Below are 15,371 nucleotides of genomic sequence, written 5' to 3'. Positions count from 1 at the left end.
CTTAATAATAATTAACTGAATCATGTAAACAATAGGGATGAAAAGTCACCACTTGTGGCTGAACACCCAATATACTAAATTAGAAATGTAATGCAAACAAAACAATATAATCAAATAGAAAATAATATATATAAAAAAGCAAAGTGTTGCTGATTTGATTCTGTTCTGTCATAGTGCATATATTTTCTGTAAACATGGGTAAAAAAGATGGGTGGGTAATGTCAGAGACATAACCGGAGTGAAGTAGAATACACTTTAGACCGGTAAATTCTGCTCTGGAATAAGCAATTTCTATGCGATTTTGTCGTCTTTTGCACATTCATAGTTTATTTGGAGTATTTTTGGAATTATCAAGTTGACAATTTGCAACATTCTTTGAAAATATTGTTGAACTGTTATGAATGAAGGCACGAAAACGAGCGTTTGACCGTCGTCCTACTATCAGCATCAGAGAAGTAGCAGATCAGCATTTTTCGCTACATGGCCTGTACCAAACAAACCGCTCGTAAGTCCACCGGAGGAAAGGCTCCCCGCAAGCAGTTGGCAACGAAGCCCGTGTAAAAGTGCCCCAGTCACGGTTGGCGTTAAGAAGCCTCATCGCTACCGAACAGAAACTGTCGCCCTGCGAAAAATTCACAGCTATCAGAAATCGAGCGGGCCTAAATTGTGAACCAAAATAAACCACAAACCAACAAGTTCTTTTCAGGACCAGCCAATTATAAAGTAAGATATTAATGAAATTTTCCATTGCCTTACAACCTCCCTCCCCCTTTCCTTCCGGCTTGAATTACTATCAATCTTGATGATGCTGTGCGGCGGGGGCACTAGTTTTTATTATAGTGGAAAATTTAGGTTTGCGCGTTTTTCCCAAAAGTTTTTTAGCTGTGCTGTTTTCAAGGAAGTTGTAGTTGAATTCAAAATAAAATAGTTTATTTCTATTGTCAGAGATGAACCTTCCAACGAAAACTAGTCTGGCTCGCTTGGAATCGAATTGTACGGACCAACCACTGCTTTCACAAAATCTATTATTTTCAGTAATTGTACATTCTACACAAAGTATGTTTGATGTCTCGATAGTAAGCACAGAGGTTCTGTTTGCCGACGAGGAATATGAACCGAAACTGTCTTTTGGTATGAGTACCAAACGCCTGGAATTATGCAAAATTCCCAAATGGGAAAAATTTTGGACAAGACCAATTTCTTTGTGCATGAGGGCACATGCCTTACATGAAGTATGGTTTTTTTGTTTTAGTGTTTCGGATTCTCCTCGTTAGTAACTAGCACCATCTGGGTGTCCAGTTAGACTATGTATCTGAACTAGCTTACTATCGAGACATCACTCGGTATAAGCCAGTGGTTTAGTGTTCACGCAAGACGTGTGACTTTTTGGAATTTAGTGTCTAACTAGTGCTAAGTTGGGTACTAGTTCAGATACATAGTCTAACTGGACACCCAGATGGTGCTAGTTACTGACGAGGAGAATCCGAAACACTAAAACAAAAAAAAACCATACTTCATGTAAGGCATGTGCCCTCATGCACAAAGAAATTGGTCTTGTCCAAAATTTTTCCCATTTGGGAATTTTGCACATTCTACACAACTATTTCCAATCAGCGCAAAAATCGAAGGTTTTCATTCAGTACAACAGCAGATTTTCACTTTTAGAAAAACAAGCAACATTCTGACCGAAAATTTTGAAACGGTGCACCTATATCGAAACGTTAGAAAACGTTCGATTTTTGTAAATTGAATCATTACACTAACCTGTCTACATATCACACAAATAACTTTTTTATTTTGTGCCATTCTACTTGAAAGCGACGATATTGTTCACAAGTAGTTCACTTACCATCCAACGCTCTTGGCAAGCCACTTTCTGATGCTTGTAATAACAAAACTTCAATTCGATTCTTTGTCGACAAATTGATGGCCCTGAAAGGCTGTTCGGAATTTACTTGGAGCTGGTGTATATGGTAACAGTTTTGGTGCCATCTGAGATGGCGTGCTTGGCCAACTCTTCTGATAGCAGCAAACGAACGGCGGGTTGAATTTCGCGGGAGATGCTGCAAACGAACTGCTGCATGCTGATGCTGCAAACGAACTGATCGTGAACATGATGATGATGATGATGAAAATTTTTCTTTATTTCAGGGTAGTAGTGTCAATTTTTGTTTTAAGTGATACAGAATATATACATCTTTTCATCTTTGGAGCTAGGTAATTTAAGATAAATATTTAGATTAAATATTTACATTCGTAGACGAGATCGTCTTACGCAAGATGAACCACTTGAGTGGAATTGGTTTTTTTTAGAATTGAGAAACTACTTAAAACTATTACGTACAACTTAATTCTAACCCCTTTTTATCTATACCTACTATTTACACTTAACCTACTATTTACACTTAGCCTACTATGTACAAGTTGCTTATCAAAGCGTGTTCTGATGCATTGCAATTATTTACAAATTTAGATCTAATATCGTCAATTTTGGAATCAATTTTTGGGATGTTCGCCTTTTCATGTAGGTCTGCTATTCTGGTGTCAAATGGACGATTTAGGATCATCCTCATCACTCGATTTTGTGCTACCTGGATCTTGTTCCTGTGAGTTTGAGCACATGATTCCCACACCGGTGTTGCGTAGAAGATCGCGGGTGCTATTATTTGTTTGTAGACGGCCAGTTTGTTCACCCCTGAGAGGCGGGATCGGCGGCAAATCAGCGGATACAAACACCTAACCAAAGTGGAAACCTTAACTAGGGTTCTCTGAACATGCGATCGAAAGAGAAGTTTCTCGTCAAACAGCAGCCCTAAGTAAACTACTTCGGTCGACCACGCAACCCTTGTGCCATCCATGATTATTGTGCAAGACTCGGGTGGTTTTAGTTAGCGGGACTGTCGATGTAGGAACATAATTGTTTGGGTTTTGATTTTAATTTTCCATATATTACAATACTCAGCAAAGGTGTTAAGGCATCGTTGGAGTTTGTTAGTAATTTCGCGAGGCATTCTTCCTTTGACTGCTATTTCAGTATCATCTGCGAACTGGAAGAACACACAACCGTCCCCGAGAGGAGGAACGTCGGAGGTGTAGATGCTATACAGCAGGGGACCTAGCAAGCTGCCTTGCGGCACCCCTGCTGGGATGGGGACCGTGTCTGAGAGGCAACCATTTAGTGATACCCTACACGACCTTTGCTGGAGATAGTTACGGGTGATTTTGACTAGATGTGAGGGAAACTTGAAGTTGCAAAGCTTGTATACAAGTCCGTCGTGCCAGACATTGTCAAACGCTTTTTCGACGTCTAGCAAGGCCATGGCTGTAGACTTGGATACAGATTTGTTCCTCCTGATATTATTTATCACCCGTACTAGTTGATGTGTGGTGGAATGTCCCTTCCTAAACCCAAACTGTTCCGGTAGAAGGATGTTCTGTTCAACGACAAACTTGAGTAAGCGATTGAGAATCAATTTCTCAAACAATTTGCTCAGCGCTGAAAGTAGGCTAATTGGTCTGTAGCTGGAAGGTGATGTTGGATCCTTCCCGGGTTTTCGGATTGGTATAATTTTTGCTACCTTCCAGCTGCTTGGAAAATAGTGCAGCTCTAGGCATCTGTTGTAGATAGTACTTAGTAGTGTGTAAAATTTGATATTCAATCTTTTTAGTACCAAGTTGAAAATTCCATCAAACCCAGGAGCCTTCATATTTTTGGTATATTTCAGCGCTGAGACAATTTGTTCGGATGTTATTCTATCCTCTGCTGGAACGACACAAGGGGAGGCATCGATATTCTGGACGCATTGCGCAACCTGATTTTCATGCGGACTTGGGATGTTCGAGCCAATCAAATGCGATGAGGCAATGTGATCACCAATCGCATTTGACTTCTCTAGTGGGGTAATAAGAAGCGAACGATCAACCCTAAGAGGAGGAACGGGCTTGGGGTGGGTTGTCAGGACTTTAGCAACCTTCCAGAATGGTCTTGAGCGATCGTCCAGATTTAGGATAACACGTCTGAAACTTTCGCTTCGGAGTGAGTCCAGTCTGGAAGCAATCTGCCAGTTCAGATCGGCCATTTCGCGCTTTTTATTCAGATCACCAGACCTCTGAAACTGGCGTCTACAAACATTTCTTGATCGAATAAGAAATTTGGTGTGGGAATCAATGGCAATAAACTTACCCCTCACAGGAACTTGTCGAACGTGCATCTGGTCGGCCACGGATATGGCTCGTTGAAGCGCCTCCAACGCACGATCGATGTCTTCTACGGTGTCGAGAGGCGGGTTTTCATCGATGTACCTGTCCACCGTGTTGCTGAACTGGTGGTAATCCTTCCTCATGCAGCTCGGAGCAGGAATCACATTGACGCCGACCTCCGTCACCACCGGTTGATGGTCAGAACTGAGGTCGTTGAGAGCCACCGGCTTTGACATGTTGATGTTCGATAAGAAGAAATCCAGTGTTGAGGGATTACCCGCCGGAGAGATAAACGTTGGTTCGTCTGGAAACTGCACTGTATACAGCCCATGCTGCGCGTGGTCAAACAGCAGACATCCATTTTGGTTCCGCTGATAGTTCCGCCAATCCTCGTGTCGAGCGTTCAGGTCTCCTCCAATGACGAAACGAGAGTTTGTACGAGTGATGAGGGTCAGGTCGTTCTTGAATTTCGCCGCTAAGCCGTTGCTTATGTTGCACTGCCGAGGGCAGTATACTGCGATGAACCGACCGTCTCCAGTTGATGTTTCCACCTCCACACTAAGAGCTTCGATGACAGAAGTGCGGACGTGGGGCAAGGTGCGGTACTTAATGCCTTTCTTAATGATGACCGCAACCCCCCCCCCCCCCCCCTGGAGTTGGTGCGATCAATCCGAACGGTGTTATAATCTGGCATCCAGAAGCTGTCACCACATTTTAGGTGGGTCTCGGTGATTAGTCCCACGATGTTGTGCCTGCGGACGAAGTCAGCAAGCTCGATTCTTTTTGCCCGTACAGAGCAAGCTTTCCATGTGACTATGGTTAGCGGTTTACACACCATACTGGATAATAAATTTTCCTAGCACTTGAATTTGCTCGGGCTTATTTCGGCACTTGCGAAGCGCACCGGTCATGTTGACGAATATTTCCATCAGTTCACCTGCAGAGAACAGATCAGGGTTGTTGTTTTGTGGTGTTGGTCTCCGGAATCCAGGGGGGAGGGGTGGAGATCCTTGCTCGGCGGAAGCACTAGGAGTATCTGGACGGAACGCAGATTGCACCTGCGAAGGTAGCGGCGGAAAATCAGTTGCACTGAAGACTAGAGCTTTTTCCTTCTTGCGACCCGATTGGTTGATGGCTGCAGCCTGCTTTCGAATGCGTTTGAACTCCTCTCGTTTCGGACACTGTTTGTCTGTACTTTGATGAGCACATTTGCAGTTGGCGCATTTAAACGGCGCAGTTTTGTCCTTAAGACAGTCAGACGTGGCATGATTTTTAGCGCAATTGTTGCAGCGTGGGTTGATGTTACAGTTGCGGGTACCGTGCCCGAAGTTAAGACAACGCTGGCACTGTGTTACGTCACGACGACCGCCACGATATGGTTCCCAGCGGATGATGATCGAGAATAAGGTACGGATTGCTTTAAGAGCATTGAGCGTTACCGTTCCCTTCCGAAAGTGAACTAGGAAAAGGCTGTCGTGGTTGGAAGTGTCGTGGTTGGAAGTGGGTCCGGTGGGGTAGTAGTACTGCAAATGCTGACGTCGTCAACCGAACCGAACGATGAACGCTCGCTTCTAGAGCGAACAGAATTAGTTTTTTGTTTCCTCTTTAGGCTGGCAGCCTGCTGCGATGAATCACTGCCCGACGATAGGTTTCCAGCGCCAGGCTTCTTCTTCCTCTTCGGCCTGTTACGGCCCTTCCCTCTACTCATTTCACGGGTTGAACGAACAAAATAAGAGCGAATGTAAAAAACACGTCTGACTGATCGTAAACAACAGCATGCTGAGTTTTTATACCTGACGACAGCACAATGTAAGCTCGTCCTTTTTTGTGTTGTCCTCAATATGTGTTCTTCGTAGCTCTACCCCTTCGTTGGTCGACCACATATTTTTGATAAAGAACAAAATTTAAATTGTGTTTCCAATACGGAGGTTATCGAACACTCAGGGTAAAAAGAGTAATGTAATACGGCACTTTGGTAAAATGTTTGAGAATTGAAATCTTTTTTGAACGCGCCTAGTAATCACGAAACTGTAAACAAACACACAAATGATAACTTTTTATATTGTGTCATTCTACGTGAAATCGACGATATTGTTCACAAGTAGCTCACTTGCCATCGAACGCTCTTGGCAAGCCACTTTCGGATGCTTGTAATAACAAAATTTCAATTCGATTCTTTGTTGATAAATTGATGGCCCTGAAAAAGACCTTTTGTTTGGGCAGTGTTCGGAATTTACTTGGAGCTGGTGTATTTGATAACAGCTTTGGTGCCATCTGAAACGGCTTGGCCAACTCTTCTGACAGCAGCAAACGGACGGCGTCTTGAATTTCGCGGGAGGTTATTGTCAAGCGCTTGTTGTAATGAGTCGGGCGGGAGACCTCGTTTGCAATGCGTTCGAAAATGTCTAATAAATCTGTTTATGATGCTCGACGAGACTCTGGTATCTGGATGGACCTCTTTCAGCACCTTGTAGATGTAGATGTACAGTTTCAGTTACGATGCTGCAAACGAACTGCTGCATGCTGATGCTGCAAATGAACTGAGCGTGAGCAACAGCATGCTGAGTTTTTATACCTGATTACAGCACAACGTAAGCTCGTCCTTTTTGTGTTGTCCTCAATATGAATTCTTCGCATCTCCTCCCCTTCGTTGGTCGATACACAAGACAAATTGTATTGAACGCATCGGAGTGCCGTTTACTTAGTAGCTGTAATGGAACACCTTGCTGCTAAAGTGTTTAAATTGGAAGGAAATGCTGCCCGTGACAACAAAAAGACGAGTTATCCCACGTCTTCGGCAGCTGGTGATTCGTAACAACGAAAAGTTGAACAAACTGCTCTCCGGAGTGACAATTGCTCAGGGCGGTGTGTTACCAAATATCCAGGCCGTACTGCTTCCCAAGAACAAAATTGAAATTGTGTTTCCAATATGGAGATTATCGAACACTCAGGATAAAGAGAGTAATGTAATACGGCACCTTGGTAAAATGTTTGATAATTGAAACCTTTTTTGAATGCGCCTAGTAAAAATGTTTTCCACTTCACTCCAGTTTGTTTCTGACCATATTTGCAATTTGCGTACTGAAATAAATCTTAATTTAGGGTTTAACCCAAATTGCTCTCCAGGGAGAAACAGTCCTTGAAACAGAAAATGCAAACTTATTCTTTGAAATGATTTTGGTGGCCCTGAAAAGGGCCTTTTTATAATGATACAAGTGAGTTCTACCTTTTCAACTTCCAAATCCATACAAAGTGCGTCCCTGCCGCTTCAGAGTATAGATGACATTCATTGCGGTTTTGCGCTTGGCGTGTTCAGTGTAGGTCACGGCATCTCGGATGACATTTTCCTGCACACCATCAGCATTCGTAGATTAAATCGGAAATGCATTTTACACCACCACGACGAGCCAGACGCCTAATTTGGTGATTCCCTGGATTTTATCACGAAGAACCTTGCGATGACGCTTGGTAGGGAACGCAAACATGATACCGCTCATTGTACCGTCCGGACGAGCATGTTACTCGTGTGGTAAGCGAGCACCCACTGATACAAAACAAGCTCGCGTGACCTGTATATACAACATTCCCGTATGAAATGAAACGCTTACATGCTCCTTTTTGACGGCTCTGCGTGAGATGTGCTTGCAAATTGCGCATTTTCATCGCTGTTTTCGAAGGATTTTATAAAAATCCTTGTTTTGGTTTATTTATAGTAGTCGCACTAATTCCGAAATTTAATACGAAATACGTGCACGAATTTCCGATCAGATAGTGCAAAAATATTGCGATTTCGATCAGTAGAACGGAAGATATTCGCATTTCAAACCTGGAAAAAATTTCAACTGAAATTTTTGAAACGGGACCCCATATTGAAACGTTAGAAGTATTCTACTTCAAAAAAATAACTTTTAAACATAAATCACCAATCAATTTGTTGATAATTTTTTATGAAAATGAATGAAAACCATCATTTTTTTAAGATGATGAGTAAACATCTTGCGAAAAGGGTGTGAAACATAGTGGATTCTAGTATTAATTATGTGTGCTGTTCCGAAATGTAATTTGTTGAGCACCGTAGCCGCCGCAACATCATTTCCCGTTCCTCCTAAGTTAAACTAAACCACAGACCTACCAGACATGACACTCGAGATCACCAAGGTGTTGCAAAAATTTAACGGCCTTTTCAAACGTTAGATTACCATTCCCATAACTTTCCATGCTCACCACAAGAGACGTGCGACCGTATGACATGATTGACAAAAATACTCAAACACATACCATAGGGCGTCCGCGTTTTGTTATTGCCGTTATTGTGCTAAACTAACTATGTTAGGAACAAGCAAAAATAAACTGATATTCTACAATTGATTGTAATAACCGTTCGTCTTGAAATTAAAACTTTAAGATACTTTCTGTATGAACAAAACGAGTGTAAACTTTAGAGGAGCAATGTATGTAGGAAGCAGCGGCCATCAAAATGCACCGCAAAGACGATGATTTTGGTAGATATGGGGTTGCTACACATTAAAAAAGATATTAACCACTGCGAAGATGACGGAATTTTTCCGATAGTGCCAGGGGTGAAGGTGAAGTTCAGTGTTAACAAAGCTGTTCCACCAACTAAAAGCGCTTATTATAATGTACCAGCTGCATACCAGTGAGTTGGCAAACCCACTCATACTGCGTTTTAAGAAAAAAAAATGAAAATCAAGTTATCACGTTTAAGTCAAATAGATTAATGCTGATTTTTTTTCTTGAAACCACTACCTGTTCATTATAGGGAAGCTGCGCGACAGAGATTACAGGAAATGGAAAGACGGGGTATAATAGAAAAGGTCACATCCGCTCCGAATTGGATTAGTGGTATGTCCGCAGTGGCCAAGGGCAACAACGATTTTAGGCTTGTAGTCAATATTCGTGCCCCTAACCGTGCCATCAATCGGGAATATTATAGACTCCCATTGCTCGATGAAATGAGGGTAAAACTTCACGGTGTTAGGTATTTTTCGAAACTTGACTTAAGTAATGCCTTCTATCACCTTGAGCTATCTGAAGAGTCCCGAGATTTGATTACCTTTTTGGCCGAGGACGGCATGTATAGATTCACCCGTCTCATGTTCGGCGTAAATTGCGCGCCAGAGATCTTTCAGCGTGAGATGGTTCGGATCCTGAAAGACGTCGATAACATAATAGTATTCATTGACGACATTCTCATCTTCGCTGAAACGCTAGAAGCTTTACGAGCAACTGTTACCACGGTGTTGCAGATTCTGAAGGAAAACAATTTGACGTTAAATACTACTAAGTGCGAATTCGACCAAACTAGGATCAAGTTTTTGGGCCATGAACTTGATGCTGAAGGTTTCCACATAGACAACGAAAAGATCAAGAGCGTACGCTCTTTTAGAGAACCGACTACTCTGTCAGAGCTTCGCAGCTTTCTAGGACTGGCATCATTTCTCAGTCCATATCTTGAGAATTTTGCGAAAATCTCGAACCCCTTATGGGCCACGACTACATCAAAGACATGGTCATGGGGACTAGAACAAAAGGAAGCGTTTAAAACGTGATAAAACGATCCTATACACTGATGCCTCCCGAGTGGCTTTAGGTTCTGTGTTTGTACAAGAGAGTACAAAGCAAACGCGGAGGATTATAAGTTTTGCCTCTAAGTCTCTTACCCCCACAGAGAAGAGGTACCCACAAAATCAAAGAGAAGCCTTAGGCGCGGTATGGGCAGTGGAACATTTTTCATATTTCCTACTCGGACATTTTACGCTTCGTACCGACGCCCAGGGGGTTACTTTTATTTTAAACCGGTCACGAGAAGAGTCGAAAAGAGCACTAACACGTGCCGATGGATGGACACTGAGGTTGAGCCCTTATAACTACAAGGTCGAATATATCCGTGGAATAGATAACATTGCGGATTCATCACCGCGACTCTACCTCGGGGAATATGCGCCCTGTGACGAAGAAGCTAGTCCTTGGGAGATAGCGGTACTAGAAGCGAATGCAGTTGAATTCCTAACGGAAACTGACATCAAATGCGCTACCGAAGAGGATGAAACATTATTACAAGTAATCAGTGCACTTGAATCAGGCGTTTGGCCCAAAGACCTGCAGAAATATCATGCGGTAGAGAAAGATTTGACCGTGCAAAATGGAATTATCGTTGACTGGATGCGCCATAGTACCTAGAGCACTCCAAGTTCGAGCTCTGGAAGTAGCACACGAGGGGCATCCCTCGGTTGCGAAGATGAAAAGTATCATGAGGCAGCGTGTTTGGTGGCCCGGTATGCCTGGCGACATTTCGAAATGGGTGGAATCTTGTAGAACATGCTGCATTAGCGGAAGACCAGAGATGCCTACACCAATGGAGCGAATTTTTGCTCCAAAGACGGCCTGGAAATCAATAGCATTAGATTTTGACGGTCCTTATGCAAAGTTTGGCGGTATTTTGATCCTTGTTATAGTCGACTATAGATCAAGGTTCATCATGGCGCGGCCTGTGAAATCTACGAAATTTGAATGCGTACAGAAAGTTCTCGATTGTGTATTCGAAAAGGAAGGGTATCCAAAAACTATAGGGACTGACAACGGACCGCCGTTCAATAGCGCAGATTTTGCAGAATATTGTAAACATCGAGATATAAGGCTTTCCTTTTCGACTCCTCTTTTCCCGCAGCAGAACGGGCTTGCTGAAAGCTGTATGAAATTGATAAATAAAGCTATGACCACCGCAACTGCGAATAACACCAACTATTTCGAGGAGTTACAAAGTGCAGTTAATGCACACAACGCTACTGAACACAGCGTGACTAACATACCACCCGAGGAAGTAATGTATGGTCGTAAGATCAAGCGAGCGTTACCCTTACTTACCCATGGTAAGTCTAGCTTTGATGAACACGAATTGGAACGCCGGGATCGTGAGATAAAGCTAGCAGGCAAGCAGCGAGAAGATGCAAGACGGGGCGCACAAAAGTGTATAGTTAAACCGGGGGATGAAGTGGTGATTGAACGCCAAAACCGTTTGAAAGGCGATCGTTTCTCACCAACAAGATACACGGTAATTGAAAAACGAAATGGAAGTCTTGTCGTCAATAGCAGTAGAGGGAAAATAGCAAAGCGACATGTTTCACAGACTAAAAAGATCGGCCCGTGGCGAAACATACAGAATCAAAAGTCATCTGTGAGCATCGATATTTCGAACACAGATACTACAGCTACAGCTTTAACAAAACGACCAAATCGTGACAGAAAAATACCTGTCTTCCTGAACGACTTCATCCGGACTGTAAAAGACGAGTAACACTTAAAAAAACTCAGACGTTGCTCAATTTTGAAAATCAAAAGTAAAAAAAAAACAAGTCTTGTGCACAACAAATTTCAAATAAAAATCTAGGATAGGATCCGCCAGCTCTGTCCCCTGTTTTTGAACCAATTCTGAACCACACGGTAAAAAATTGTCACGTCTAATTCAAATGATATTGCACTTGAATCAGTTTATCATGTATCACTAACAATTGAAGCGATTTACCATTGATTTTCTAAGGATTTATAACTCGTATCAGAATGACCTGTTCCTTGAAAGCTATTTAATAGAAATGATCTTTAAATTGAAATGAATATCCGTTGAATTCGCACCACTGTACTAATCTATTGAATTTGAGTGGTTCCATCTTTAATTGCAAGTGTCAAAAGTGTCACAATGCTAAAGTCTTTAATCGACTACAAACATATGCTCGGAAATAGGAGCAAAAATGGAAAACTTGCATTTCCAAAGTAATGTAGAACGTGAGTATTGTATATTTTACTTGTGGTTAATTTATTATTCAATTTGTTCTCAGGCAAATTCATAATGGGATATACCGTAAGGAATACGTATATAGTTAAATGCAAGATCTATTAGAAGCAATGTGCAACACATTTCAAATGGAAGTGATTTGCTGTTGATTTCGTAGTGCTTTGAAATGATCCATTCCAACAGATTGACACATCGCATTGAAATGTTGGGCAAGTAGTGCGAAATCAACTGCAAATCACTTTCCATCAACGTGAAGATTTTTTACCGTGCAGCTCGTGATTGGACGAAAGTGACATAGGCAAACCTTCGGCTTGGAAACTAAATGTACTAAAGGGCTGCTGGCGATTGTTAACTGTGTTGATTTTTTTGTTTTCCCGAGATACCGCTTTCTTTCTATAACATCCGTCTGGATTCTGTTCTGTGTGCGGAATAATGCGGAAATCCGCCAGCCAGCCTCTTTTCGAAATCAACAGGCTGTGTAGCGTAAGTATGCTAAGAGAAGAGAAGACAATCGCGTAGCCAATAGACCTTTCTCGTCAAAAAATTTTATGTGCAGAACAGCTTCCGTTTTTATCGCTGGATCAATTTTGAATACTGTCACGTTAATTTGGTGTCTCTAACTATTGAAAAAATCAAAAATTCTTCGAACTGCCCATTTTACTCTGTATTCCCCTGTCCTATTTTACCTCGATTCTCCATACTTTTACACCATTTGGATGAACTTCGAGTGGGGAATATGAAATAAAGTTACGGCGGGTAGCTTATAACAAAGTTCCAGTAGCCTACCGCTTGCCGGCATCGGTTTTAATCTGGCTATTCGCCGTTTTGTTTACTGGGTATGAACTCCAAGAGTTCATTCCAATTTGTCAAAAACATTGTTTTGACGTAGATGAACCCCAAAACAGTTGCAGAATATACCGATTCATCGATATCTAAACCGATTTTTAATTTCAATTCCAATAAAGTTACTAAAATACCGATTTATTTTTTCTTACCAAAAAATAACGATTTTCATATAATACGATCAATTAATATTACGTATGGGCCTTTTTAGAAAATGTCTTCACATTTCCACATCAAATCATCCGGAAATTGATTTAGCAATCTGCCAGGTTACTATCAAAATTTCAAATGAAGCTCAACAACCGATTCTGAAATCGATTGAACTCGGTAGGTTTGATTACATAACATTAGAATGATCTATTATTTAAAACCAATAATTTGCAGGTAACTTTTAGTTAGCATACATCTTCACATTATTTTTTATTTAGAACTATACCGATATTAGATTTGTTCCAGTACCAGTAGAAAGTGGAAGTACTTCGGAGCAAACAGAGAGAAAATCGTTCCTATGTTCTCTTCTCTTTTTTCTTCTTCCGTTAGCAAGCTGGAGTAAAAAGTAAGTATTTTTTGCTTCTGTTTGCTTCGGAGCAACTTCTGTGTACTAGAACAAACTTATTATACAAAACCATCTGACAACGCTGCTCTAAAGTGAAAAGTGCTCTTCAAACATCGATGACATCTTTTTTGTTTTTTTCCTGTTTTCTCTACCTATCTGTTATGTATTTCATCCTGCCAAGGAATCCAAAAACATCAGCTGTCTCCCGTTTCCCGAGAGTTCGCCGACCAGTTTTGCATTCAAACTGAAGAAAAAACTACAGTTTAACTTCACCAGGCACAATCATCAGAATGAGATGCAGGAAAATATTTTCATTTTACCGTTCAGTATGAGAAACATTTTACAAATGATAATCGTGTATGCCCAAAAGGTATTTGTGCGGATCTGCGAATCCGGTTTTTGTGGAATAATTCAACCAAAGGTTATAATGTAGCAGCGGTGAAGAGTAATTACAATCATACGGCTTCATCCCACCCCGGCAGCAGATGAGCGCTGGCGAATGTTCTCAGCCACCTGGAGGAGGAGGTTCAGCGCGGAAGAAATGTTACCAGACATCGCCGATCTGGTGTCTGGACTTTTTTGATAATTTCATAGAGATTGGGTGTGCAGATTGGCGGTTGGAGTTCTGGGAGGGAACGACTGGTAACTTTAAGGTAAATTGTATGGAGTCACTTGTTTTTTATTACAAGTATTGACGGACGTTTCATTGCAGGGTATATATGAAGCCGAAAACACCCACAACAATGAGGTAACTAACATAAAGCTCGCCGGTGACAAAGTGATATTCGCACGGTTGAGTGGACGAATCGATTCTCTGAGACTGGAAACGTACACGCAAGGTTGTCAGATCGATTGGGGATTTACGTCTGCATATGGGTGAAGTAAGTTCTATGTTTGAAGCAATTTTTTAAGCTCACCTAGGGTGCAGAACAGACAGATTTTACTTGTTATTTTAAAATACTGTATATTCTAAGTCATTTAATTTTCAGTCTGCAATAAGTATGTCATCAAGTGCCTTTATTCTTATTTTTTTAGCCCACGTACGCACCGGTTCGGCAGGAAGCATTAGTTTATTTCAGCAATCCGTCCACAACGTTGCCAGCTCAACATAACGCATCCGAGGAGGAGCTTCGATGTATTCTGGAGTTTCACCAGCAGGGTTACCGGTGACAAGTTTGGATGTGGCGGGCGGTACAGTCATGACTTGCAGCCAGGGCCACACTGTTAAAGTGTTCCGACTCGATAGCCACCTATTGCAGTTCACCCTAAAAGGCCTTTGCGGTCCTATCACATGTATTTTCATAGACCAGTGGCAGGCCGAGATGGGCGCATCTGGTCGCCAAGATGGTGTGCTATGTGTGTGGGGCTTGAACTAGAACAGTTCCTACAAGACAATGGTTACGAGAGTGTTCAGCAGGCCGTTGGTAAGGGAGTGGATAATTTTTATAGTGTCGATTGTTGATAACAGGACCATTTAATGGCGCCGCAAATAAATATAGAAAGTTACTAAATACATTTTGATAATAAACAAGACTTCTATTTACATTGCCTTCAATCAGCTAATTTATGTTAGAACTTGCTTTTCCTCTTCTATTTTCCCGTTACCGCCTCCAGTGACCGCGTGGATGCTTTCGGTCACGGTAGAATCCTTAATTTTTCGTTTTCGCCTGCTACCATTTCTTGACCTTTCGTGCAGCTTCTTGTGTCCCATCAAATGACTATGTTCAACGAATCTTTTTCCACACTATTCACAGCCATGGGGTCGTTCGCCAACATGCCTGCGATTATGCTGGGTCAAATGTGCTCTTCGAAGAAACTCCTGCCCGCAGAGGTCACATTTGTACGCGCGTTCGTTTGTATGGATTTGCATGTGCCGAGTCATGTGAGCATATTTTTTAAACCCGCCACCACAGACTTCACATCTGAATTCTCGATCTTTGCTGTGGATAAGTTTGTGCTGCA

At 41.9% G+C, this 15,371-nt stretch overlaps 1 long non-coding RNA gene across 1 annotated transcript; it reads left to right on the top strand.

Annotated features, from left to right (window-relative positions):
• The first annotated feature begins 13,321 nt into the window (after positions 1-13,321).
• Positions 13,322-14,857, top strand: LOC131678814 (uncharacterized). The gene is made up of 3 exons (XR_009303739.1): positions 13,322-14,062; positions 14,122-14,290; positions 14,445-14,857. It is a non-coding gene; the product is annotated as an uncharacterized LOC131678814 (long non-coding RNA).
• Positions 14,858-15,371: the final 514 nt, after the last annotated feature.

This window comes from Topomyia yanbarensis, chromosome 2 (assembly GCF_030247195.1).
Source record: "Topomyia yanbarensis strain Yona2022 chromosome 2, ASM3024719v1, whole genome shotgun sequence".
NCBI classification, from domain to species: Eukaryota; Metazoa; Arthropoda; class Insecta; order Diptera; family Culicidae; genus Topomyia; species Topomyia yanbarensis.
This window is presented reverse-complemented; position numbering and strand designations above follow the sequence as displayed.